Source organism: Podarcis vaucheri, assembly GCF_965113315.1.
Source record: "Podarcis vaucheri genome assembly, chromosome: 7".
Classification (NCBI taxonomy): domain Eukaryota; kingdom Metazoa; phylum Chordata; class Lepidosauria; order Squamata; family Lacertidae; genus Podarcis; species Podarcis vaucheri.
Window position 1 is genome coordinate 46,526,348 of NC_138765.1, and position 27,716 is coordinate 46,554,063.

Below are 27,716 nucleotides of genomic sequence, written 5' to 3' on the forward strand. Positions count from 1 at the left end.
GGCTTTTTTGTATAACACTCGGTGCTGGCTTGTGGCCAACAAGAAATGTAAGAAGGGTAGTCCTTTGTCTTGAATGATTAAAATTGATTGATTGATTGATTGATTGATTTCCCACCCACCTTTTACCATACAGTCACAAGGTGGATTACAGCAATGTAATAATACAATATTTAAATATGTTAAAACAATTTATATCAGAAGCATAGGGTGGGTCCTAAAAATATGTCAAAACTGTCAAAGGCTGGGAGTAAAGTAGTGTATCTTCAGTTTATGACAAAAGCTATACAAAGAAGATGCCAAATGCATACCTGCCAGGGAAAATTTTCACAGAAGGGCCATAGCTCAGTGGTAGAGCAACTGCTTTGCATGCAGAAGGTCCTGGGTTCAATCTCTGAAGAAGAAGAAGAAGAAGAAGAAGAAGAAGAAGAAGAAGAAGAAGAAGAGGAGGAGTTTGGATTTGATATCCCGCCTTTCACTCCCTTTAAGGAGTCTCAAAGCGGCTAACATTCTCCTTTCCCTTCCTCCCCCACAACAAACACTCTGTGAGGTGAGTGGGGCTGAGAGACTTCAAAGAAGTGTGACTAGCCCAAGGTCACCCAGCAGCTGCATGTGGAGTAGCGGAGACGCGATAGGGCTGGTAAAGATCCATGTCTCAAATCCTGGAGAGTCAATGCCTGTCAGCACAGACAATACTGAGCTAGATGGACAGGTTATCTGAGTCATTATAAGGCAGATTCTTGTGTGTCTAGGCTTAGGGGATGTCATAGAGAATGGTCTCTGGCAGGCTACCAGCCTGTGAACTGCCCACACCACCCTAAATCTGGTGCGTCCAGGTACCCTTTGGATCTCATTTTGCTGTGAATAAGTGACATTCAGAACCTCTCAGAGAATGCAGCTTCCACATTTGATTGGGGTCAGTGGCATCGCAAGGGGGGGGCTGGTGGTGGTGGTACGCCCCATGTTCCATGTCTGCGGGGGTGACAAGAAGACGCCCTGTGGGGGCTCGCAGCGGCGCATGCAGCCATCGCACTGCTGCAGCCGCCTTTGGAGGATCCTCCAATCACAGCTGCAGCTGCGAGCAGAGGATCCGGGCACCGGCAGCAAACCGCTCAGAATGTACCAATGCCACACACGCGCTGTATAGCGGTTTGCTGCCAGCGCTGTACGGATGGTGCCAGGATCCTCTGCTCACAGCTGTAGCTGCAAACGGAGGGATCCTGGCACCCTCCGTACGGCACTGGAGCGGTGCCAGCAGCAAACCACTATATAGCGCATGTGTGGCATCGCTACTGCACATGCACCCTATGTAGTGACACCCACCCCAGGTGTCACGATGCCTTCCTTCGCCCCTGATTGGAGTACAATTGCCATACCTTGTTTCCCCTGGGAAAAGGGACTCAGGTGGTCTTTCCCTGAGGAGGAGTTGTGGGTGGCCCACTGTGGGCCAGTAATGGAAGAGAGGACAGCAGGCTTTTAAGCCTTGCTCCTCCCCACATGCTCTAACCTTACCTTCCTATGGACCTTGACTTGTTGCCCATTTGGGAACTAGGTAGGAATTTTGGGAGGAACCCCTCACTGGCTTCAGCCACTTCCTTTTCACATGCTTCATATTGTTGGAGTTTTGTTTTTGGAGTGGCATTGGGTTTTGTTTGGTTTAATTGGCTGTTAGTCTGGACAGGAAACACAAGTCAAGATATGGTTGGGTAAATAACTGAGGCAGTATTGGGTAACTCCATACTGCCTTGCATGGGGTCATTGGGGCTGTCCTTTAGGCCTGGCACGGGCATTGGGGTGAACAGTGAGCTGGTGTGGCCCCTGTGTACTTGTCAGTTCACAAGTATTCCTTCCATTTCTTTGCTCTGCGGCAGCGGCAGAGCATATGGCCGTGCTGCCCAGGGCAGGCGCACTCCTGAGGGGAGCGTGGCATGGAGGATGCCCTCCCAGGTGCGGGATAGCTGCTTGGGTGCACTGAGCGCCGCCCGTGCTCTGCGACCGGGGGTGGAGCGGGACACCCATGGGGGTGGAGTGAGCTGCCGATGGTGGACATTCGGCGCGCCACCCGCCCGCGACTGCCAAATGTCACCCCCCCCCAGCGAAGACACCCAGGGAGGCCACCCCCACCGCACACCCCTTTCTTCATCCCTCCTCTGAGGCCTGTCATAGTACCTCACTGGTTCAGCAGTGCAGGAAGTACATTAGGTGGAAGGCAACAGAGCAGAGGAGGAGTGCTTGGGCAGAGCCACACCATAAATTCAAAGCACATCCACATGTCTGCTTCCTTGATGTAGCACACTCTGCATCTGAATATATGTCTGCACACATACTCCTGATGCCTGCATTGTTCTGGCACATGTGTAAAGCCCCCCCCCACCTCATTCACTCACATCAGAGATGTGGGAGCTCCACCCTGTTACACAAGGGGAAATCTTCCTGTATGTGTATGCATATATATCAACTGATATTTACAATATGATTCCTTTACAATAATGCCTTGACTGTCATGAGTCCAGAAAATAAAATAATGCTTCTGGGAACTCATTCAGGGCATATCAAAACTAGGTTATAGACCTCTTGCACAGCAAGACGGTTCTGTGAAAGCAGTTCAGGTGTTATGCACTGGACATTTTAAACCAACACAGCTTTGACCTTACTGAATATTTTATATGTAATTGTAATTATACATTTTTTATTTTATTTTTTTAAAAAAACAGAGTTTCAGCTTATTTGCTGTGATGGAGTTCACAGAGAGTTATATATATGAACCAAAGACAGGATTCTGATCAAAAGATATAATGGGGAACTTGCCCTTTCAAAGGCCAATGGATTGTCAGTTAGCCTTTCTAAAAGGCCAAGAGTCTTCAAGTAGCCCAGGGACTATGACCTCTTCACTGTAAAACAGCAGTATCTCTATCGGTCACTCCCATGAAAATTTCTTTAACTTCATCTGGATCTGCTGAGTAGCCTTGATGTAACTCAGGAATAATCACGAGCAAATCTGAATAAGAGGAACATCACCCTGACATCCTGTTTTTTGTGTGTAGGTGTCAATAAATTGTTTTGTCATCTATGTATAACATTCAGCAAAGCAAATGGCCTGTTAAATATTTACCTATTTATTTTGACAAAGGTTACCAATTTGCCAATTTTGATTTCTCTTAGTTTCCCATTTTTTCCATTTGTAACTCCTTTTCTGTATATGTTTAGGTTGTGTGTATTTTTTTAATCATCTGAAAATTAAGAAGCATTTCCATTCACATTTCTCTCAGTATAAGCAAATTTGTACACAATTTTGCCTAGTATATATATTTTTGAAGCAATTTTCATTAACAGAATGCACTTTTCAAACATTATTTTTGCCAATATATGCATTTTTGTATGTGTTTTTCACTAATATACACATTTTGGTATACATTTATTGTTTTAAGAACTGTACAGTGGTACCTCAGGTTACAGACGCTTCAGGTTACAGATGCTTCAGGTTACAGACTCCGCTAACCCAGAAATAGTACCTCGGGTTAAGAACTTTGCTTCAGGATGAGAACAGAAATCGTGCTCCGGTGGCGCGCCAGCAGTGGGAGGCCCCATTAGCTAAAGTGGTGCCTCAGGTTAAGAACAGTTTCAGATTAAGAACGGACCTCCAGAACGAATTAAGTTCTTAACCTGAGATACCACTGTATTGCAAATTTCAGGGAAGTGGGAATTATGAAGGTGAGCTGTGTTTTGGTTTGTAGGTTTGGTAGATTTGTTCACAGTTGTGAACAGAAGAAATCCAGCCGCCATTACTGGCTGGCAGCAAATTTTTCATTCTTTGCACCTAACCACAGGGGTTAGGTTGCGGAAACACACTGCACAGTCTATATAGGTATGTGTGGCCTTATCCTTCCCCCAGTGTCAACTGAAAGTGGAGCCAAGGTAGGCTAAATAAAATCAATTCACCCCTAGCTAGCCCCTCTTATGCTTCTGTCCCATCCACCCTTTCATGGTTCATAGGATGAGACTATGAGGTTGTTGATGGGCCAAATAAGGTTTTCTGGCCTATCAACTAGAATGGCACAAAATGGCAAGGTTGTTGGTTTATTATTATTATTATTATTATTATTATTATTATTATTATTATACTATCCAGTTCCTGGGATGTGGCAGTTAGCAGCTTGGGGGTGTCCAAAACTTGCAGCACAGGTATGTTGAGCACTCTGAGGCACCTTTAAGGTAACTGGGGATTCCCAAAGACTTGGCCTTCAAGAATGTGGGATCTGATGGTGGGTTATAGAATTTCTTTAGAGCCAACCAGTGTCATTTAGATACAGCAAGAATGGGAAAGTTTTTTTTCAATTCAATGGCCACATTCCTTCATAGGAACCCTTCTGAGGGGTCACATACCAGTAGTGAGGAGTTGTTATTGTTGGCATCTGCCTGTCTTGAGAACAATGGAGTGTGCCTCCCTGGTGCACAAGCCTGGGTGGTGTGTATGGAGGTCCTGGGCTGCCCAGACAACAAGACCCCCCTTTCGGCCTCATTGATGTGGTACAAGGGAAAGCAGAGCAATACATCTAGCACTGGTTTGGCTGCAGGAGTTGCCGGAAGCATGTGGACAAGATACCACCCAACTGTCTTAGAGACTCCACTCTGGAATTGTTTACTCCTGAGCATTTTCTTGTTCCAAAGATATCCTGCAAGGCAATGGGCATAGTGGCAAATATCAGAGTCAGAAGTGCACATAACACTATATGTGACTGTTATTTCTGGACAGTATGCTATAATGCAGACTCAAAAAAGCTACAGGTTACCATTTCTTTCCACTCAGACAAGCAGGATACATTATCACAGCTCAAGGAAACATTCTAGCCAAGTAAAAGCACTTGGAAGGGCTAGTGATGGGTGGGGGCTTTGGAATGGGACAGGGCCTAGGGAGAGTCCTGAGGGCCATATACGGAGGTCTGGTTGGCCACATTTGGCCTCCAGGTCTGAGGTTTCCTTCCCCAAGGAATTGGGGATAATTGAACTTGATATGAGAGTGATTCAACACCTGAAGACGTGTGGCTAATGGTAATGTTTGGTTCATCCCAATTTGAGATAGTTTAGCTATGGTTAATCAATAGTCTAGTCACTGTGGTGTCCTCCACAAGTTGTTGGACTAGAGCAGGGGTTTTCAAATTTGGGTCTCCAGCTGTTGTTGGACTACAACTCCCATCATCGCTAGCTAGCAGGGCCAGTGGCCAGGGATGATGTGAACTGTAGTGCAAAAATAGCTGGAGACTCAAGTTTGGGAAGCCCTGGATTAGAGCAATCATCATCCCCAGCTAGCATGGCCAGTGCTGATGGATGATGAAAGTTGTCTAACAACATCTGGAGGGCACAGTATTAGCTATCCGTGATACAGAATCACAAACCAGACTGATCCTGGCTTGTGTGATCTAACCATTATTTAAACTAACCATGGTTGTATTGAGTTTAGACATTATGGCAGCTTGTGATCAGTTTTGATTATGGCCATGGCAAAGGCAGAGATATGATGGTGGTACATATGACACTGAAACTATTGGTAAAGTAGGGGTAGACTAGCATGTGGCCCTCCAGGCATTGTTGGGACTACAACTCCCATCATCCTCTGCCACTGTTTGTGTTGGCTGGGGATATTGGGAAGTGGGAAAGAACTGTAGCTTAGTGGACAAGCATCAGCTTTACACGCAGTAGGTCCCAGGATCAATCCCTGGTGTTTCCAGACAGGGCTAAGAAAAACTGCTGCCTAAAACCCTGGTGTCAGAATAGTGATGAGCCAGATGGACCAATGGGGTTGGCTTATTATAGGACAGCTTCCTATGAGTCCAACATAATCAGGAGGGTGGCAGGATGCCAACTCCTGCACTACACTACAGTTTAGCACCGCAACCAAAAAGACACTGAGTAGCCCTTTGTTGGGGAAGCAGGGAGCAAAATGAATGATGGGAAAGCTAGAGGAGGAGGAATGAAGCACTGAACCATTCTTTTCTGTCTTTGTAGCTGCACTGTGAGCAACCCCTGAGGGATTCTGTCAACCCGCTACCCCTTGCTGCTCTGCTGGCCAGCTGTCCTCCCCATTCTCACTTGCCTTTACCAAAATGACATGCAGAATAAACCTGACTGGTGCCTCAGCTGCCCAATCTCTGATTCTCAAGCCAAGCCTGCCAGGTCTTCCCGGCCTTCTACAATTTGCCAGCAACTGTTTCCCCTGTGTGGGCATCTTTTCAAGGGTACCAGATGGAACACCTTGTGGCAGAGCTCTGAGTACAGACTGTCTCATTCTTTCCTCCCCAACCCCCAAAACATCTTCAGTTGAGGTTGAAAATGTAATTAACTTTTCAAATTCAGGCTGGGTTATATTATGCCAGATCTAAGCTTTGAACCAAGGGAAAGAAATGTTTTCAAGTTTTAAGGCAGAAGTGTGTGGCAGGTGGGTGGGTGTGGGTGGGTGTGGGTGTGTTTAAAGACTTTCAGTTTTACTGTTGTTTGGGTTCCTTCAACACACAAATTACTTCCATCTGATTTTCTGATAAAGGGGAAACAAGGACTGGGATCGCAATGTTAAAAGTCACTGTTGCCCTTGACAGGCCAATTAAATAGTCTTTGGAAAACACCCAGCAAGGGAACACACTGAAGCAAAAGGAATGAAGAAGGATGTACAGGGAGGCTCTTGGTATACTGATCCACAACCATCACATTTCCCCTTTTAACTCCTTCATATTCTTGGAATTGTTTTTAAAACATCTTGTCGCATTGATAAAGGTTTAGAAATGGGGTATGTTGAGATGATGCTTAATGCCGAGTTAGATAGAAACTTACAGCACAGTCCTAACTAAATTCAATGGGGCTTTCTCCTTCTGGGTAAGTTTCATTAGGATTGCAGCTTTAGATAATAAATGCAGGAAATATGAATCAAACGTTGGAGACTCATATAAAGTGGTTGTGCAAACAGAGTGTATATTAAGCATATTTCATATGAGGAGTCTATCAGATGAATAATGTGGTAGAGAAAATAACAAAAGTAGAACTGGATGTAGGACTTATTTAGGCTGCAACCCTATACCAAAACATACCTAGGAGTAAGTCCCATTTAATTCAATAGCACTTTCTCCAGAGCAGACAACAGTAGGATTGTTCTGTTAATATGATTATAAGAATACTGTGAAATATGTAAATCCCACCAATAACAGAATGGGAGGCCAAAATGTAGGAATATGCAGAAATGGATAAGCTTATATGCTATATAAGAATAAAAGAAGGAAGACAGAAACTTGAGAAATTTGCCCAGAATTGAAGTTTATTCATTGATTATGGGATCCAGTAGAGTGATCATATGGACCCATTTGATAAGTTTTTTTAGTACAGTGGTACCTCGGTTTAAGGGACGCGGGTGGCGCTGTGGGCTAAAGCCTCAGCGCCTAGGGCTTGCCGATCGAAAGGTCGGCGGTTCGAATCCCCGCGGCGGGGTGCGCTCCCGCTGCTCGGTCCCAGCGCCTGCCCACCTAGCAGTTCGAAAGCACCCCCGGGGGCAAGTAGATAAATAGGTACCGCTTACCAGCGGGAAGGTAAACGGCGTTCCGTGTGCGGCTCTGGCTCGCCAGAGCAGCGTTGTCACGCTGGCCACGTGACCCGGAAGTGTCTGCGGACAGCGCTGGCCCCCGGCCAATAGATGTGAGATGGGCGCACAAACCCCAGAGTCTGTCAAGACTGGCCCGTTCGGGCAGGGGTACCTTTACCTTTACCTTACCTCGGTTTAAGAACTTAATCCGTTCTGGAAGTCCGTTCTTAAACTGAAACTGTTCTTAAACTGAGACACGCTTTCCTTAATGAGGCCTCCCACCGCTGGTGCCCTTCCACTGTTTGGATTCCATTCTTAGACTGAGGTAAAGTTCGCAAACTGGGACACTACTTCTGGTTTTGCGGAGTTCTTAAACTGAATAGTTCATAAACAGGACTGTTCTTAAACCAAGGTACCACTGTACCAGAAAAGGCTGTAATGTTTGGTTTAATAGCACAACTGAAATGTTTTATTGGGTAATATCAAACACACACGCACACAAATTCAAATAAATAATTAATTAGAAAAGAAAAGAAAAAGTTTGTTTGCTGCATATTTGCAGTTAAGCACCAAGTCGGACCACAATCCTATATACACTTACCTGGGAGTAAGCTCAACTGAAATTAGTGGCTTGTATCCAAGTAAGTTACGCTCAGGGTATACTCGTTAGATTAGACCTCAGTTAGTCATGTCCATTAATTTCAATGGATCCACTCTGAATATAGCTAACACTATATAGCTACCCCAATGAAATTTATTCCTTAGTAAGCATGCATAGGTTTGCTCTGTTGATCTATGATTTGTCGCTCACAGTTCTAACTGACAATTGTCATCATTTTTCACATCTAGAGCTGTGCAAAAGCACCACTACTAGGCATGCTCTCCAGTTCATATGCCCTTTGAGTCCAAATGAGAGCATTCCCAACATTGCTGTCCACTCTGTTTTTTAAATATATATAAATATTCCATTATGAGAATTTGGAAAATGAAGAGTTGAAATAAATGATTTATTTGGGGCTGATGTAGAGAGGACGAGGTACAGAATTCTGTTTCCCTTTTAAATGCCTTCCAACTATGTGTTCATCAGATGATTGATAGAACACCACCCATGAAAAAGACAAAGAGCCAACGAAAACATTACAAACACCACGGAAACTGCTGGAAAAGGCCATCACACAATGATTTGTATATTATTATCATCATGCAAACCCTGAGACCTACTCACAGCGCTGGCCATTGCATCATTTTGGCACCTGGTGCAGAGAATTTCCAAGCCAGCACTACCACATTTGGGAGGTTACTGGCATGGAAACTCTCCGCATCCTGTGCCAGAATGATGGGGTGGCTGGCACCACATTTTATGGCTTGGGGTAAGTCATCAACATGCAGAGACTGTTTCCAGAAGTCTCCGTGTGATGCTTGTAATATATGCTCTGGCTCTGCCTTTTGTTCCTTCAGAGTATCCTGTATTTGAATTAAAGTACATGCTATTGGGTTTCTGTTGTTCTTGATTTCTGATCTGGTAGGTTCTCCACAAGTCTTCTCTATGATGTTGCTTGATCCTATGGCAGGGGTAACCAATATTCTGGCTTACAACTCTCTTCGGCCCCAGCAGGAATGGTCAAGGAATGAAGACAATGGAAGTTATAGTTCAAAGCACCTGGAGTGCACCATTTTGGCTAATCCTGCCCCATGGTTTGCTTCCCTCCAAATCTAGCAAATCTTATTCTAATACTTTAGACTTCATTGGAACCTCTGGTAGAAGTTTTGCTTGACCAGCATGCTTCAAGTTCTTCTCCCATTGTCGTTCAGGCAAAATTCAGTAGCAACCCTCTTTGCTTAATCTATTACCAGTCCTTAGTAAGAGCAATGTCAACCAACATCCAACAATATTCTTCAGTAGAAATCCAGAAGACTCGAAACAAAATATTTCTTTAAAAACTCAATTTTATTAAAGTGTTTTCATAGTATTTGACTTGAGCAATCCCACAAAATATTCTATTTTGAAAGGGGGGGGGAATGCAAGAAAAAAAAATAAAACTCTTGCAAGACATGACAATCATATGATGAATTAAGTAAAATTTAAAATTATAGAATCATAGAGTTAGAAGGGATCATGAGAATCATCTAGTTCCTTGCAATGCAGGAATCTTTTGTATAATATATAATTAGCACTTAAGTCCAAAGCAAAGTATGCTACTGCTGGATGTTGTACCGCAGCCGATCGTGACCTGGTGCCTTCCAGATGTTTTAGACTACAACTCCTATCACCCCTTGCCACTGGCCTTGGAGAAGTTAGGATCACAAGAAGCTGCCTTGTTTTGAGTAAAACCACTGGTCCATGTAGCTAAATATTCTCTACACTGATTCTCTAAATATTCTCTACACAGCTCTCCAGAGTTTCCAGTCCTACCCAGAAATTCCATAGTCTGGACCTGGGATTTCCTGCATACAAATCATAGCCTCTGCCACAGAGTTATGGCCCTCAGGAACCAAAGCTTCTGGAAAGAACCAAATTGAGAAATGCATTAGAGTCTTGTTCAGTGTGTTCAATGTGTTGGTGCAGTTTAGCAGAGAGATGATCAGGGTTCATCAACTCTGTGGAAAACTGTATTTGAAAACTTGATAGCTCCATGTTTGTGCTATCCCTTATCTTGAAATTCCTATGGTTGCTTCATCTTGGACACCTTGGTACCACGATGAGACTGCAGGGCACTTCCAATGTTTGTCCAACTCTATACAGATAGCATTTAGAAGACGCAGATTCAGATTCTTGTAAATAAAATAAGTCTAAGAGAGCCAGTGTGGTGTAGTGGTTAAGAGTGGTAGTCACTTAATCTGGTGAACCGGGTTCGTGTCTTCACTCCCCCACATGCAGCTGCTGGGTGACCTTGGGCCAGTCACACTTCTTTGAAGTCTCTCAGCCCCACTCACCTCACAGAGTGTTTGTTGTGGGGGAGGAAGGGAAAGGAGATTGTTAGCCACTTTGAGACTCCTGAAGGGGAGTGAAAGGCGGGATATCAAATCCAAACTCTTCTTCTTCTTCTTCTAAGTCATCAGCAAATATGCATAGGAATCTTAGGTGCAGTCTAAAGGCTTCCAGTAAAGCAATCCTGTTTGATGAATGAGGTCTCTGATTTCTTTCACTATAGAGATGCTAACTTTAAAAAAAAATAGGTGCTCCTTGCATGGAGTGGTTTATTTATTTATTTATGGGGGGCGGGACTGGAGGGGGGTGCCGGAGCCAGGGGCAAAAATCAGCTGCAAGGGCCATTGCATGGAGTGGTATTGAAATGCACATGAACCTTCCTTTTCTTCAACAAGGCTCTTCTATGACCCTCATCACCACAGTATCCCATGGTCTAACGATGCCCGCTGATTGAAAAGAGCCATTTGAAGCTTTAGCCTGTTGAGTAATCTGGCCAGCAAAGCACTCTTAGGCACTTTATAATCAAATAAATGATCGCATTTGTTCTCTGCTGACACTTTATTGCTGCGATTACTGATCTGCCGAGGATTGTTAATGTGTGTGCAAGGTTCTGTAATGAATTGTTTCTCCCATAGATTTGATTTGCCTTCTATACTTAAGTTCCTCTTGCTCCTGCTATGTTACAGCTTTGATATACGTGTGGTCCTGACCAAAATAATCCCTTTGTACCATTTTACAGATGTCTATGCAGCTCCCCAAAGGATACTAGCTTATTTTACTTACACTTTCTATTACTTACACTTACTTACAAATTTCCTATTTGTAAGCATTACCCATAAGTTTTAAAATATAAAATATAAAAAAGAATAAAGCTGCTCTTTATTACTGAGATATTACAAGCTTCCTTTTCAATTAACTCCTGCTGGGTTTCTCTATTATGTATCAAAGCTAAATATTACCTAATTTAAGACTATAATTTGTTTTTAATGCCTATTTGAACAACATAGCTTGTTTATTACTTTGTCTTTCCAACCAATTTTGTCTTTTAAAAAATTAGGAGAATAAAATAACCTCATTAGATTTCTTTAACCATACACATGGTTCTCATTGTTAAAACCACCTGCACTGTTGCGTTTGTGTCTGCATTCAGATCAAGTCTTTTGTTGCTGATGCTGATGGTAAATATATAGGTATACCATCAAATTCTTTGTACCCAGCTGGGATTTTAACAAAGCTCAGGGAAAGTTCAAGAGGTGAGTTCACAAAAAAGAGGTTTTGTGGTTTGTTCTCTGATTCCAAATATAGATGTTTGAGAAATTCGACTACATTTCTGTTGTGAAGGAATTTTACATAGAATTCCACTTCGGGCATGGGTTTTAAAGCTTGGAAAAGAAGAAGAAATGGACTTATAACCACTACTTTGCCCAGTGCTTCTATAGCATGGAACGATTAAAGAGAAAAGAGGCATCTCTGTTCTGTGTTATGATTTACCACTGGAAGGAGCTAGAGTAATGATGTTGAATTGCTGAAGAATATAGCAGAAGGGCATCAGCATGGTTAAAGATTTGAAAGGATATTATATATACAAAAGTAGGCTTGCACCTGAAAGGGGGGCAGAGAGAGAGAGAGAAGAAATGTTACTACTGGAGATGATGCAGCGTTGAGCTGTATAAGATCTTTTGGGGGAAAAAAATGACATGTGGGGTCTTATACATGAAAAACAAAAGGCAATCATTTAAGAAGCTGCCAGAATTTTTTCTCCCTCTTGTGACAAGGGAGCAAACAGAGATGGAAGAGTGAAAGAGAGCAAAGGGTGGGGAGAGAGGGAGCCATTCAAAAGCATCTAAATGTTTATATCCTTTGGAAAAACAACAGCAGTAGCAGCAGCAGCAGCTAGGGTCTTATGCCAAGGGGCTCCTGCAAGGCTGAGGAAATGACAGCTTTCTGAAGCCTTAACACTGTATGCTTAAAGATGTGTTCTGTACATTTTTCTTGTTGGCTAGCTAGCAGCATAGCTGCATTTACCGAACCTGCTGTGAACCAGCAGGAAACAGGAAGTGAGCATCTGAAGCAGGACTTGCATCAATATCATTCCAGCTGTGGCACACAAGGCCATAGCACAATGATGTCAGGACCCAGAACAGACACCTAAGCTCTGACTCTAACTAAAATGAAGAGCTGCTGGACCAGTGGCATCAGACAGAAATAAGATGGGAACTAACCCAGTCCATAGCATCATGACAACCCCTCAGCTCAGAGGCTCTTGAGCTACAGATTGCTGGGCATGGGGATATGGAGTCCATTCAGAGTCTACCCAACCAAAGGAACTACTTCCCCTCCATACCAGTGATCTTGTACTGCATTCCTGTCTTGATCCATCAGCACAGGTAATGAGCCTGGAGGGGATTACTCTTAAGGTGAAGGAATGCACAAGTGCAGGCTAGTGACCTACTTCTTGGCCTTCCACTGACCATACCTTCCACTGGCATGGTGCCATTAGAGGTTTGCCCCTGAAGGAATGTGGCTGTCAGGCTAAAAGCTGTTCCTAACTAGTTCCAGTCTGGCCACCTCTCAGTTTCCCAGCTTTCTTGCTCACTCAACACCCAACATTCTCTGATTGCTGATCATGTTCATTCCTTATTAGGTTGTTTTATGAAGGCTGTGGGGGTTTTTTTGCAGGGGAAGGGGTGATTTTCACCCTTTTATGTTGTTGAACAATTTCTGTAGTTTTGAAAATTTCAGGGTCCCCCTCAAATTTGCTGACCCTACTGTTTTCTCAGTGGCCCCTTTTGCCTACAAAACTATTGTTATAGGGACTGGATGTTTTTAGCTGGAAGAATAAGGATAATGCAGACCTAGCCAGTTATGGCTTGTTCTGCTTATCAATGCTTTTATTTTTAAGTTGAGAATATGCCATTGGATGCCATTTCCTGAGGGTGCTGGTGAGGAACAGTGGTGGTAGAGAGCTACTGCCTAGGTTTTCCTACAAGCCTTTGGTTGGCTACTTTGTGGACGAGGATGTTGGAATAGAGGTGTGGTAGCCCCGACGGTGCTCTCCAAACATTGTGGATTACAATTCCCACCATCCCTGCTCATTGGCCATTCTGGCTGGGGCTGATAGGAGCTGTAGTGCTCAAGATCTGGAGGGCACCATCTTGGCTACTCCTGGAGAAGAGGGTGTTTGTTCTGATCCAGGACACAACTTCTTTCCCTACTGTGCTCCCTCTTTTCAAAGTGCATTCTTCCTGTGTATTGGGAACTGAACCTATGAACTACTCCATTGTGTGCAATCATGGAAAATCAGATCCATATTGTTGAAAGCTGCACTCTCAAATATTTTCTTTGCTGTGACAGTTGCTGCTGAGCCTTATTCCTCTTGCTGATTGTCAGTATCTGCCCAAGCAAAAGCAAAAGCATCTTTGTAAAAGCTACTCGTCTAACTTATAAGTCTTTTTAAAAATGTGTTTGTGCGGCTCTGTTACCCTGTCTTCCAGGCTATTGGCTTTCAATTACAAATCCAACAGGATGGCAGTGACAATGGCACTTGGGCTGCCGACCATACCCATTCTCCTCAAAGCCGTTGGAGAGATTCTCCCCTATAATGCTGGCTGTTTTTTTTATTTTCCACTGTGTCATGTCCTATTGTGCTTGTTAAAAGCAGTCACCTGTAAAAAGCCCATAGAGCTTGTTTAAAATCATTCCTTTAATCAGATGTGTCTGTTTCTCTTGGCACAGACTCTGTTAATCCTCAGTGTCTTTATTTTCTGAGCTCTGGGCCAGACAATAAAACGCTATGGTTGACACTTTTCCCCTCTTCTGCAACAGACCTCCTGTGCCTTTTAACAGATGGATGATGGACAGAAAACTAAACAGGTGAAGCTTTTCTCAACATGAAGATGCCATTAAAATACCACAAGATGTCTGAAACAGCAGCCATGAAAGGACAAAGCCACTATGTTAGAGTTTATTTAAAGCAAGGTTGAGAATCCTGGGGTACTATATTGGTAGATTTCAGCTCCCAGCCAGCATGGCCAGTGGTCAGGGTTCTAGTCCAGCAATATCTGGAAGTCCATAGGTTCTCCATCCTAATTTAAGGAAAGACCTGCCTTACTGTACATCCACATGAGGTACCATACTTGGAATAATCCAAATAAAGAGGGTGGAGTATTACAGTCATAACTTTTCCTTTCATTGGATACCTCCACCAGCAGTAGAGGAGGGATGGATGATGATGATGATGATTTGCCAGTTCTGCCTTCTGACTGTTTGCTGTAATGTTCTGTTGAAGCTTGGGACCTGCAGGGGAAGTGATAACAAATACCAGAGCCTCTGCCAGGTCAGGACCCAGTGCCCCCTGCTAGCTGTTTGGTAAAATGGTGTCTCAGTAAAGGTTTAGAGTCATCTGAAGCCTGAAAAATGCTGGCAGGGATTGAACTTTCAGCAGCTCCACCTTGCTGGTGCAGGTCTTTGCAATATGTAAAGGCCTTGTAACTAATTCTGCAGTTGCATGCTCCAGCATGGTGGTGGAGCAGAAGAGGCTGCATGAGGAATCATCCTCAGACTCTGGTATGCAGAGTTCCTCTTCCAGTGAGATGATTGATACACCATCTAAATCAGAATTCTTCTTAGGCCAGCACTATCCCTGTGGGGTAGCTCAGTCAGTAGAGTAGAGCATGAAAATAAGATTCTCATCTCAGGGTCGTGGGTTCGAGCCCTGTGTTGCGCAAAAGATTCCTGCATTGCAGGGGGTTGGACTAGATGACTTTTGTGGTTCATTCCACCTCAACAATTCTACGATTCTAATTTGGGGCATCTTTTTGTCTTTTTTTTTATTAAAAAAAATCAATTAATCTAACTCACTGTAGCCCTAATCTTTATACACCCACATGTGTCTCAATAATATCATGTTTGTTGTGATATTGGTGTACTAATGTGCACATGGGATGCACATTCATGTGCAGTGCAGTGTGGGGAAGAAAAGACTGAAGGAACTGAGACCCAGATGCTCTGCACTAAAAAGTTTGAAAATGGAAAGAAAATGGAGCAATGGAGAGTTTCTACTGGCTCAGATACATTTCAGATAGGAAGGACTGATAATTCAGAATGCTAGAATCAGTGGAGAAATTGGGATGAGGAGAATTAGAGAAGCATCCTAAAACCTTACTAAGGGTAGGAAGAGGATTTATTTTTGTTGGGGAGGACTTAGGAAGGATCTCTGAAGCTCTTCCTTGTTTACAAACTTCTAACACATTTGCTTCAGGATGGAATAGGATTAGGACAAGGGTATTGTTACACTAAAGAACTTTCTTTTTAAGGTTACAGGTCAGTGAGTTATGAATGAAGTAGCAAACCATGATAGAAATTCCTGAGGCAATATGAACCATTCCATTTCCAAATGTGTGCAAGCAAATGTCATGAATAATGTATTTTCTATAGTATTTTGCCATGCATTATTGAAGCCATTTGTGCTGAATGCCAGTGATCATGTGGCTTTTTCATTATGGGTTGGTGATGCACTTAATATCCAAAGTTGATCACATTAGTGTAAAGACATCATCTTGGATGCATCCCTTTCTTTCCTCCATTATATCTTTCAACTCCTGCCCTTCCCAGAAAATGTACAGAAAATTGTAATGTAAATTATTTACATTACGATTGTGGCCAGGAACAGAGGCAAAAATTTGCGGAGCAATTGATGTGACTCTTATGCTTGCACAGTATGCTACATTTGAGCCACATTTGTAGTTCAAGGGCATACTGAGGTCTGGCAAAATCTCTCAGTAGGCCACAGAGCAAGGTCAGTGAGGAGTGTGATGGGTAGTGGACTCTGGGAAGTCCTGAGGGCCAGATGAGGAGCCCTACGTTTGGTCCCAAAGCACGAGATTCCCCAATTCTGCCCTACTACTTTGCAAAATTTTCAAAAGTATGCCAAGAAGCTGTTTCCCAAGAGCACAAAAGGAAAGGAATGTAAGAAAATGTTGTACGTGGGTGTCATGTACATGTACCTGTGCTATACAATCAAAATAAAAGTCATGGCTTCTCCCAAAGAATCCTGGGAATTGTGGTTTGTTAAGGGTGCTTAGAGTTGTTAGGAGACCATAGTGGTTTAACAACCAGTCAGTTTCCTAGGAACTCTGGGAATTGTAGCTCTCTGAGGAGAATAGGTCTCCTAAAAACCCTCAGGGTCCTTAACTACTCACAGTTCCCATAATTCTTTGGAGGAAGCCTTGAGTGTGTAAGGTAGCATGACATTGCTTTAAAAAATATGGGGCAAATGGCTCACACATGCATGACACAAGGCACTTTTTCAAACATGGAGGGATAGCGTCCAGAGGTTTTCTAGAAGGGAAAGCTGATTAGAGGAATAGTGGGAGCTTTTTTCCTGAATGAATCAATATAGGAGCAGACTCTACTTTTGAACCAATAATTTACATCAGTGTTGGGGAACTTCCACAGGCCTAATCAGGAGGTTCGCCTACCAGGCTGTTTTTGGTGAACCATCACCACCTTTCCCAGACATCACAACATATATCAGGCGTGGGAAAGTTCAAACTGTGAAATAAAACTTCAAGCAATGACTGCAAAGGAAGAAGAATCAAGAGTTTGTTTCCAATTGTTCCTTCTCAAGCAAAATACACCATTATTTGAATTTGGCACCATTTGCTGCCACCGTATACAGAGACAGAAAAAGGCTCCAAATTTTTTAAAGCTGTAAGTTTTGGCTGCAGTTGAAGAATCAGGAGCACATTTTGCATCAAACAGTGATGGATATTTTTAAAAGAGCATTTTAATGAGCAACTACCTAATTTGCACTTCCTGAGCCAGTATTCCCACATGTCAAATTGACCCATATAGGAGCGACCACTTCTGGATCCACCCCTCATTTACATGGAAGTCCTTCTCTAATGTATAATTGATCCTTGAAGTCTTTATGGCTCATTGGAGAAAGTTTGTTGACTATTACTGCAATATATTTCTCAATGGCATTCATCTCTGAGCATTTATTTTATGAAAACAATACTTCACCCTCCTGCAATATTCTTGAGAATGTTCCTTTGCCCTTTGTGCTCTGATGACTTACATGTTACAACTAGTCAAAAATGAACTTTGGCATAACCTGTCTATTATCCTTTTTAACCTGGGTGACAGATTAAAATTGCAGAGCTTTGAAAAATTAAAAAACAGAGTACGAGATTGGCTCCATTATTATCAAATAATGGAGGCATATAATTTGGACAAAAAATTAGGCTTCCAGGTAGAAAAATCAAAATTGGAAACGGAATTGTTAGACCCCAAAGTTAAGAATTTGTCAAGAATGTATAACTTGCTGTTGAAATGGAATACTCAAGATGAAACGGTGAAATCTGCTATGATTAAATGGGCACAAGATGTTGGACAATATTATGATGGCTGACTGGGAACAGTTATGGACCACTGGTATGAAGTTTACGGCATGTAATGCCTTAAAAGAGAATTTAATGAAATGATCTATAGGTGGTACATAACACCAGTCAAGCTTGCAAAAATCTATCATCTGCCCGATAATAAATGCTGGAAATGTAATGAAACTGAAGGCACATTCTTTCACCTTTGGTGGACATGCCCAAAGATTAAGGCATTCTGGGAGATGATCTATAATGAAATGAAAAAGGTATTTAAATATACCTTCCTGAATAAACCAGAGGCCTTTCTCCTGGGCATGGTCGGCCAATTGGTGCCAAGGAAAGATAGGATTTTTTTAATGTACCCCACAACAGCAGCAAGAATACTTATCGCAAAGTACTGGAAGACACAAGATCTACCCACCAGGGAAGAATGACAGATGAGGCTGATGGATTACATGGAACTGGCAGAAATGACTGGCAGAATCTGAGACCAGGGAGAAGAGTCGGTGGAAGAAGATTGGAAACAAATTAAAGTATATTTACAAAAACATTGCAAAATTAATGAATGTTAGAAGGATGCTGGAATGAAGTTATATGGTTTTAGCAGAAATGTAATAAAGAATTACCGTAAGTAAAAGCTGATTGATAATGGGCCAAAATGAAAAATTTAAGGTTAGACCGTTAAGATAAATTATAGAATAAAAATTGAGAAAGATGGAAAGAATTTGCTGAAACAATTAATTGAACTAGAATACAAAAAAGGGAGGTGCGAGGAGGTCGATGAAACAAGTAAATGAAAGGTAAAGATATGGAATATTAGATATGTGTTTTGGTGTTTTAGTGTTATTGTTTCTTTTTGTGGATTGTTGTATTGTTTTTCTATGTCTTTCTTTTTATGTATTGTAATATATGTCCTGTTAAATTTTTTGATGTTTTATTCTTTTTTTCTTCTCTTTTTTGTAATTTTTAAACCTCTAATAAATATCATTTAAAAAAAATATTATCCTTTTTAACCTGTTTTTCAACTTCCATTATGGTTGATGATGTAAGATCAGGCCTTGAGTTTCATTTTCATTAAACTCACAAGCATGTGAATACTTTACTTTTCCCCACAGAGAATTTTTTTACCAGTTCAGTTGTGTAAAGCAAATATAATTTTCATTTCCTGTAATAGCCCTATCATTTTCTGTCATCCAAAATATTTATTTTTTGCCCAAGAAACCATACAAAAATCTCTCTTCAATATGATTTTTGAAGTTTTTCTAAGGCTGCCAACTGTGAACCAAAGCAACAACAGGAAATAAGCAGCAGTCATAGTTCCAGTATTATCTACTTATCTGTGTTAAAATGGTGATTTGGGGCATGGGGGAGGAGGCACTTGCTCACAAACACACTTATTACATGATCAATCATAACATAGTGCAGGTTTTGTTTTTAAGCACCACAGTCACCCTATGTTAAGAGTGAGTTGACTGAATCTCATTCCACCATCACGAGAACTCTGGGGTTGGTGAGGTTCTATGGCTTCTAGTTAGAAACTGGTACAACATAATAATTTGAGACTCAGGAATGAATGGGGGTAGTTTGAAAATGATCAGGACTGAATTTGAAGTGGACTGAAATGGAATGGCCATGAATGGGCAAGCTTTTGTCCACACTTTGTTAAATATTAACAGCATTATATTGCTAAACTAAATAAGAAACAAACAAACAGTAAGATTGGTCACCTGCCATTTCTCCAAGGGCTGGATCCACCTTTTGGGTCACCAATTGAACATACCTACTTTAAAACATTGAGCCATTCTGCATTAAAACTGAACAAAGCACAGTCCTCATCACTATTCTACAAAAAAAGGGGGGGATTATTGTTTCGTTGGAGTTAAGTGAATCACCATTGCTTCAAGCTGTCATGAACAGATATAATAGAAAGGAATATATTTGCACCATAAACTAGATAGAATAAGCATCACAATGTATGTTATGCATAGCCTTATGCAGCTCTGGACCAAGTTAGAGTTGGCATTATTCTGTATATACTCTTCTTAAACTCCCCCAAAATATCAAAAGCCCACTTCACAGTAACTCAGAGCATGGTTTTCACTGTGGCTGCCCCTGGCCTGTATAACAGCAACCTTGTTGAGATGCAACAGGCACCTATTATTTGTACTTTCCAGAAGTAAATGAAAATACTTTTGCTTCAACAAGCTTTTCCAAGATATGTGGCTTAGGTTTTTATTTTTGTATTGTTCTTAAACCTATCAGTTGTTTTTATTTATATACAATATTTATTATTTTATTTTAGTTACAACACCACTGTTTTATAGCATGTTTCTAAATCACCTTCAGGCATATGTAAGAGGTGATTCATGAACTAAAATAACAGTGTAGGATAGTAGTTAAGAACTTCAACGATGGGTTCAAAGTTCCTGGTTCAAATCTCATCTCAGCCGTAAACCCATTGTGTTGACTTAGGTTAGTCAGGATCATTGAACTCAGCCTTGTTCCAATTCATAATATAGGGGTGGTAATCATATTGGTCTGCGGAGGGTGTCTAGAATGTGCTTAAGAATATTTAGATACAACTGCAAAAATGGCTAGGAATTCGTTCAGAAGGAGAATGAGATTGACCAAGCCCTCCATATTGTGTCAGATTTCATTTATTTTTTATTCATTGGCTGCTGTTGAAATAGTAGCCTCCCTTTCATGACAGATTCACATTTGGGATTTTGGTCCACCCCTCCGACACATACAGTCTCAGGTTGTGGTGAAGTATGAGTCATGGCCAGCAAATGGTCTAAACTAGGAATGGAGAACTTGTAGCTCTCCAAATATTGGTGGACTCTGACTCCCATCAGCCCCAGTCAGCATGGCCAATGATCACAGATGATGGCCCTTTCAGTCTGGCAGTATCTGTAGGGCAATTGGTTCCCTGTTCCTGTTTTAGAGAAAGACAGATGTAGAGAATTCAATGAATTCATTATTTTTATTATTAATAAAACAATAATTAACGACTCAAACTATTGCTCTTCAACAAAGTTGCATTGTTTTGCAGCAAAGTTTCAAATTGCAGACAATCTAGGTTTGTATTAAAGTTACAGAGAAACCAGAAGGTATTAAATCCATTCTTAATTCAACTTTCTTAAATGTGCATTTGGAAATGAGACCCAAACTGACGAGACCTTTGCCTTAGGAGACACCTTTGGTTGTTTTAACGGCTTTGCTTTCATTACCAAATAGATTAAAAATACAGTATAGTTGCTATTGTTTATGGCTGATATAAACCTTGGAAATGAGGGTTTGCGATTATAAATGCTGATACAGACCACTGACTCTAGAAGCATTCAGAGAAGGTTATAATAAGAGGCTTGAAGAAAAGAAAAGCGTGAAGTAAAATATTGTGTACATGATAATATCTAACCAGAAAAGAGCTGAGGGGAGAAAACAAAGATTGAGTTTTAAGTGACTTGCATCCAATTCCTGAAACACCCAGACACAGCGAGGAAGATCTTCATGTAGCCGTGAGATTCCATGAATGGATTCCTGTTTGGAATCACTAACCAAGCAAGCAGATTTAGAGCTTAGATGGCCAACAAAAAGGTACAGCCTAGATAGGTCTATCAACCATGGTATTTCAATGGAACTTCCATGGATAAGTGCAGTATACCTCTAAATTGGAGTGTATGGGGTGTTAGAAGAGGGGTAGTGCCTCCGGTGAGGGACATGACATGCTCCTTCTGGTGTAGTTTGTCCACCTTTGATCCCCACCCTGCACTCAGCTCTTACCTGTGGCTCCTAGAAGCTGTCAGGATGCAACAGGGGCTGCACCCCAGGAACGGCTTCAGCTGGCTGGCTAAACCAGGTGAGGGTAGCTGATGGGTCTCAAGCCCTTGGTGAGTTAGGGACTTGCCCTGCATGGGAACTCAGGCTCTGTTGGGTTGAGCAGATGAGACCAATAGTCTTTAGACTGTCAAGTGACTTTTTCATCTTAGCTAGGAAATTTGCAGGGGCAGGACATTATTCATATAATAATAATAATAATAATAATAATAATAATAATAAGTGTTGCTATAGTGCTGGACACAGTTGGTCATCATTTTCTTTTCCTTTTGAGTTATTAGATGGATAAGAAAAGGAAATGTATCTTGTAGATGACAGCTTGCTAGCGTGATTGTCATGGCTAGGTAGACACGTGCAATTTGCTGAAGAGGGTGCTATATATCTCCATAAACAGAAGATTAAATGCAAACTTCCCAGCAACTGGTATTTCAGTATACAACTGAAGGAACTTAGGACAAGATGGATAGCTTCACTTTCATACCCATTACAAAACTGACCGCAAACAAACACAACAGCTATTTCTTATTTAAAACAATAGGAAATGACAAATCACTTTTAACTATCAGCAGCTTATGTGGCCCAGATCAAGCGTAAAATTCCAACCATGCTTAGGCAAGCAATCAAGAGTGACCTTGTACCACTTATTCCCTACCTCTTTGTCCCTATTGCATGGGCACCCCCACCCTTCACATTATTTAGGGAATTATAATTCATGTTATGCGTGTACCTATAAAAAGGTAAAGGGACCCCTGACCGTTAGGTCCAGTCGTGGATGATTCTGGGGTTGCAGCGCTCATTTTGCTTTAGTGGCCGAGGAAGCCGGCATACAGTCATGGGACCAGCATGACTAAGCCGCTTTCTGGCTTACCTTTCCGCTGGAGCGGTACCTATTTACCTATTTGTACTTTGACGTGCTTTCGAACTGCTAGGTTGGCAGGACCAGGGACTGAGCAACGGGAGCTCATCCCATCGCGGGGATTCGAACTGCTGACCTTCTGATTGGCAAGCCCTAGGCTCTGAGGTTTAACCCACAGCACCACCCATGTCCCTGAATGTACCTATAGTCAGTGGCGTAGCATGGGTTTTCAGCACCCGGGGCAAGGCAAGTAATTTGCGCCCCCTAACCCATGGATTTGCGCCCCCTAACCCTAACCCCCAGATGTTGCGCCCGGTGCGGCTGGCCCCCCCTGCACCCCCCACGCTACGCCACTGCCTATAGTTATATGCTAAACTCCAACCTGCAATCCTTCTTTTATCAACAATGGGTTTGGCACAACCATTGAGCTGCTTAATGTTCAGCTTCGTACACACATAATATTAATCATAGGGATGATTGAAATCCCAGCTGCCATCCAGCAGGGCTTTACAGAGTAGTGGGGTCAACACCACACCCACAGCCCACCATACATGATGGCTGGGGGCAAGATGCAGGGATCAGACCTGACACTGTCCTGTGATGACAGTAGAACTGACTCAGGATCCAATGGCTACTGGGGCAAGCTCAGCCCCTCCCTTGTGGTCTAGTGTTGTAGGCCATATTGAGCTCCTTGGAGGAAAGTTGGAATATAATAGTAAATGAAATAAATAGCTATGTACAGTGGTACCTCAGGTTACATACGCGTCGGGTTACATATGCTTCAGGTTACAGACTCCGCTAACCCAGAAATAGTGCTTCAGGTTAAGAACTTTGCTTCAGAATGAGAACAGGAATCGTGCTCTGGCAGTGTGGCAGCAGTAGGAGCCCCATTAGCTAAAGTGGTGCTTCAGGTTAAGAACAGCTTCAGGTTAAGAACGGACCTCTGGAACGAATTAAGTACTTAACCCGAGGTACCACTGTATATACATGGTGGACTTCAGTAGACTCTAGGTATTTTTGAAACAGCTTTTGGAATTACAAAGACCAAAATATTTGATCAAAAGCTGTTTATTATGTATTTCAGAAAGCACTCTACTACTTTGCCTGTTTACATCAGCCCTGCATTAAAATAAAAATAAACATGAGCCTTCTTGTATTGCAGCTATATTAGAATGATTGGGTGGGTAGCAAGTTTACTTTCGTAGAAATTGTTTCAGTTTGGGAACCTCTTGTCTAGCCTAACTTTCTGCAGTTTGTTAGCTTTCCATGTCTAAGGGCTGATTGGTTTTTACCAAGGGAAGAATTTTAACTTTCTGAAGCCTAAATTGGGACAACCCCAGAAGTGCTGTGTCACATATATAACAGAGTACTATAGTGGTTAGAGCACTGAACTAGGACCAGGGAGTCCAGGGATCAAATAATTTGTGAAGTTCACTGAGTGAACTATCCTACCTCACAAGGTCATCTATACCATGGGGAAGAACCATGTACATTATCATGAAGTCCTTGGAATTGTAATGTAATGAGTTTTTTTTTTATTTTCAAAAAGAATCCGTGTATATATTCAAAAATATCATGTGTCCCAGTCCTCATTGGACTGTTTCAATCTAGATTGCACATGGAGGATTATAAATTTGTAGGACTCCTTCTTCGAAAGCTTCCTCCCCATGGCTTGTGGAAAGTTTGATCTAGAGCTTTAACCGCCCTGCCGCAGACAACTTGGAAATTGCTCATGGTCTTGGTGCTGCATGTTTTTAATGACATTTTAATTGTTTCTTTTATGTCTTACATGGTCTTGCAATATGCACTCTGGAGAATTCAAAATGTTATACGATAACATACAATATAAGGGGAGAAGGCAGTAAAAAAACCCCAGTATTACTAATGGGGATGTGCCATGAACCACCTGAATGAAGTTTGTGGACCACTAGTGGTCTACAGACCACTGTTTGGGAACCTCTTATCTAGCCTAACTTTCTCCACGCTTAGTTAGCTTTTCATGTTTAAGGGCTGAATGGGTTTTGTGGGTTTTTTTAACATGTGGAAGCATTCAGACATATGCTCTTCCATTTGTAGCCTGAAATGGAACAGTCCAGGAAGTGCTGACCATATAATGCTTTTTATCATTGTAATGGACTTCCTTGCTTCGTCAGCTACAGCTGTCTTATATCAGATGATGGGAGGGGGTGTCTCACAAATTGAATGCTTTCATGCATCCCACTGCTCTGCCCTTGCTGCTGATGTGAATGTGCGAATCCATATGTGTCATCCTGCTGCGTTAATGTCCTGCCATACGCATTACTCCATCCTATTGATTCATAGGCAATGCTGAATGTAGTCCTGAAACTAATCAGCCTAACCTTCTCCTAGTTTCTTGACAGCTGTTAAGTGCTGAGATTCAATATAAGAGACTCTGCAGGTGGGAGAAATCACAGTTTTGAATATTCCCATGTATAAAATCTCTCTCCAAGTAGAAAACCAGAACATCAGAGTATGGCATGGATCTTCCTCCACAATGTGATTTTTTTAAAAAAGAGCTTTTGTGGAGTTTCATGGAGGAACATTAAAAAAATTACACCATGCAACCTGCAGGCTGAAATGGCATGGACCATTCAGGAATATACCATCTGCGGCATCTATAGAATAGTTTGTGTGAATGTGCATGGAAACTAACGTACTATACACAGTTAGAATTTCCATCAACTGCTCTTCCCACCTTTGCCCTGGCCCCACCTTCCCATTGCTTTTCGGCCACAAAAAGCTGCCCAGAATGGAATGTGGCCAGCAGGATTGAAAAAATGTTCTTTACTTATGGCATATAATGAGAATATGGGTGTGTGTGTGTGTGTGTGTGTGTGTGTGTGTGTGTGTAGTGGTTGCTGGTGCCCAATGAGGCAAGTAGAATAGAAGTTAGAGAGGCCAGCAGTACATGGAGTCAGAGACAATAGGATGCAGAACCAACTAATTCTAGTCTCCCTGCAACTTCTTGCTGAAATGTACAAGGGCAACAACTGAGACTAAGGAGGAAGATGGCAGCCAATACCACCTTTTGAATTGGCTATTAGTAACAAGGCAGGCAGGTGGGGACTGGATGTGGGCAAATTAAGGCTGGTGGTGCAGTCTTCCCATAACACCGATGGACCAGCCTCTGCTGTATATTAGTGCTCTTAAGGGTGGAAGTCATTCTCCTTTAATGGATATTTTTAAACAGAGGTTGGATGGTCATCAGTCAGGGATTCTTTAGCTGTGATTCCTGCACTGTAGGTGGGTTGGACTAGAGGACCCTTGGGGTCTCGTCCAATCCTACAATTCTATGTGAGGTCTAAAGGTGGGAGAGATGGTTCTCCTTTGCCCTCTCTAAATGGTCTCCTGGCTTTTGCCACAGTAATGATGAATGGACTGAACTCAGTGGTAGAGCGCTTGCTTTGTATATGAAAGGTCTCTGACACCTCCAGGTAGCTATGGGAAGGAAACCCATCTGAAAGCCTGGAAAAGTATTGCCAGCCAGGATAGGTGGTCCAGGGCTAGATGGGGAACTGATCTGCCTTGACAGAAGGCATCTTCCTCTGTTTCAGCTGGAATATGTTAATCATTAAGATCATACATGACTCTTGGTTGCTTAACAACAAAATATTTTATTTATTCTTGGTGCAGGATACCCTGCTACATTGTCTGACCCTTCTCCCCTATGCCCAACTCTAATTATATTTCTGGAGTCTGAGAAATAACAAAGTGTGAGTAACCTTATACAGTTGATTCACCAGAGTACTGCTGATCTGAATTTGGATCAGAGGCAGAAGTAGAATCAGCAGGAAGGGCAGCTTAGGGTTATATCTGCATTATTGTTAGAGAGTTGTGCTGGGTATGAATGACTATATTTTACCAGGCTGAAATCTGTGCATTATTTATACTACTGACTGGTTTCCATTCTTAGAGTGACAGATTATTTGTCTTATTCGGGGGATGGGGGAGGAACAGTTCAAAATACCACTCTCAATTATTTAAACTACATTGGCACTTGAGCAAGATAGCACATGGTGCAGTGCCCACTCACTCCTGAACATCATCTTACAGCAACCTTTCCCCTCTGTTGTGTTTTCCTCTAGGTAATTTACTTGGAGGGGGGAGGGGAGTCAGTAACAGGCAAGCAGAGACACCTAGATTTTCCAGGAGAGTTCGATCCTAGTTGATACAATTACCACATTATGGAGAGTCACGGATATATGAAGGAGTGCTTTGTCCTATATACACTGGCCAGATCGGTGTGATCATTTAGAGAAGCCCTCCTAATTGTTACACAGTCATCTAACATTCATTTAATTTCTACATCATCAACATCATAATTTTATTATTTATACCCCGCCCATCTGGTTGGGTTTCCCCAGCCACTCTGGGCGGCTTACAGCATACTGTATATAAAAACATACATGAACAAAAGCTTTCACTATAGTGGCACCGATACTTTGGACACTGTTCTGATGGAAATCAGAGACACCCACAATTCTGGTACTTTGCTGCCTGGTGAAAATGTTTCTATTTAGCCAAGCATTTTTATAGAATTAATTTGTTTCAGTGTTGGTCATTTGTTCTTGATACGATGATGTTTTTATGGCAGGGGGAAGGGCATTTCCTTTCATCTTGGTTTCAATGTTTCAATGTGGGGTTTATTGACTATTTCTTTGGTTGCAAATCACTTCAAGATAAAGCAACTGACAAATTTAATAAATAACAATTAATAGTAATTCCATAGTTCAGAAGAAGTGGCAGAATGTACCCATTTTCAGGATCACTACTCCATGATATGCTGAAAGGTAGGGTCCCAAAAAATTCCCCAGATGAAGGAAGTCATCTTATAGGTCTATACAAGAGCAGTGCATCTTTCAGGTAACCCAGTCCCAAGTTGATCAAGGTTAAGTTTGATTCTATGAACAGCTGGGAATCAGCCCTGCATGAACAAGTAGTGGCAAGCAGGGCCAGCTCCAGATTTTTTTGGAAGGGGAATTGGAGTTGGGCAATGTGCACTTAAGGATGCCTCCTCCCTGACTGGTCCCACTTTCTTGCCATTGTCACCAACTGCTTGTGCCAGCAGAGGTTTTGAGTTTTTATTAATTGACAATTGGATGTAAAAACATTCCTGTTGTCTTCAAATTG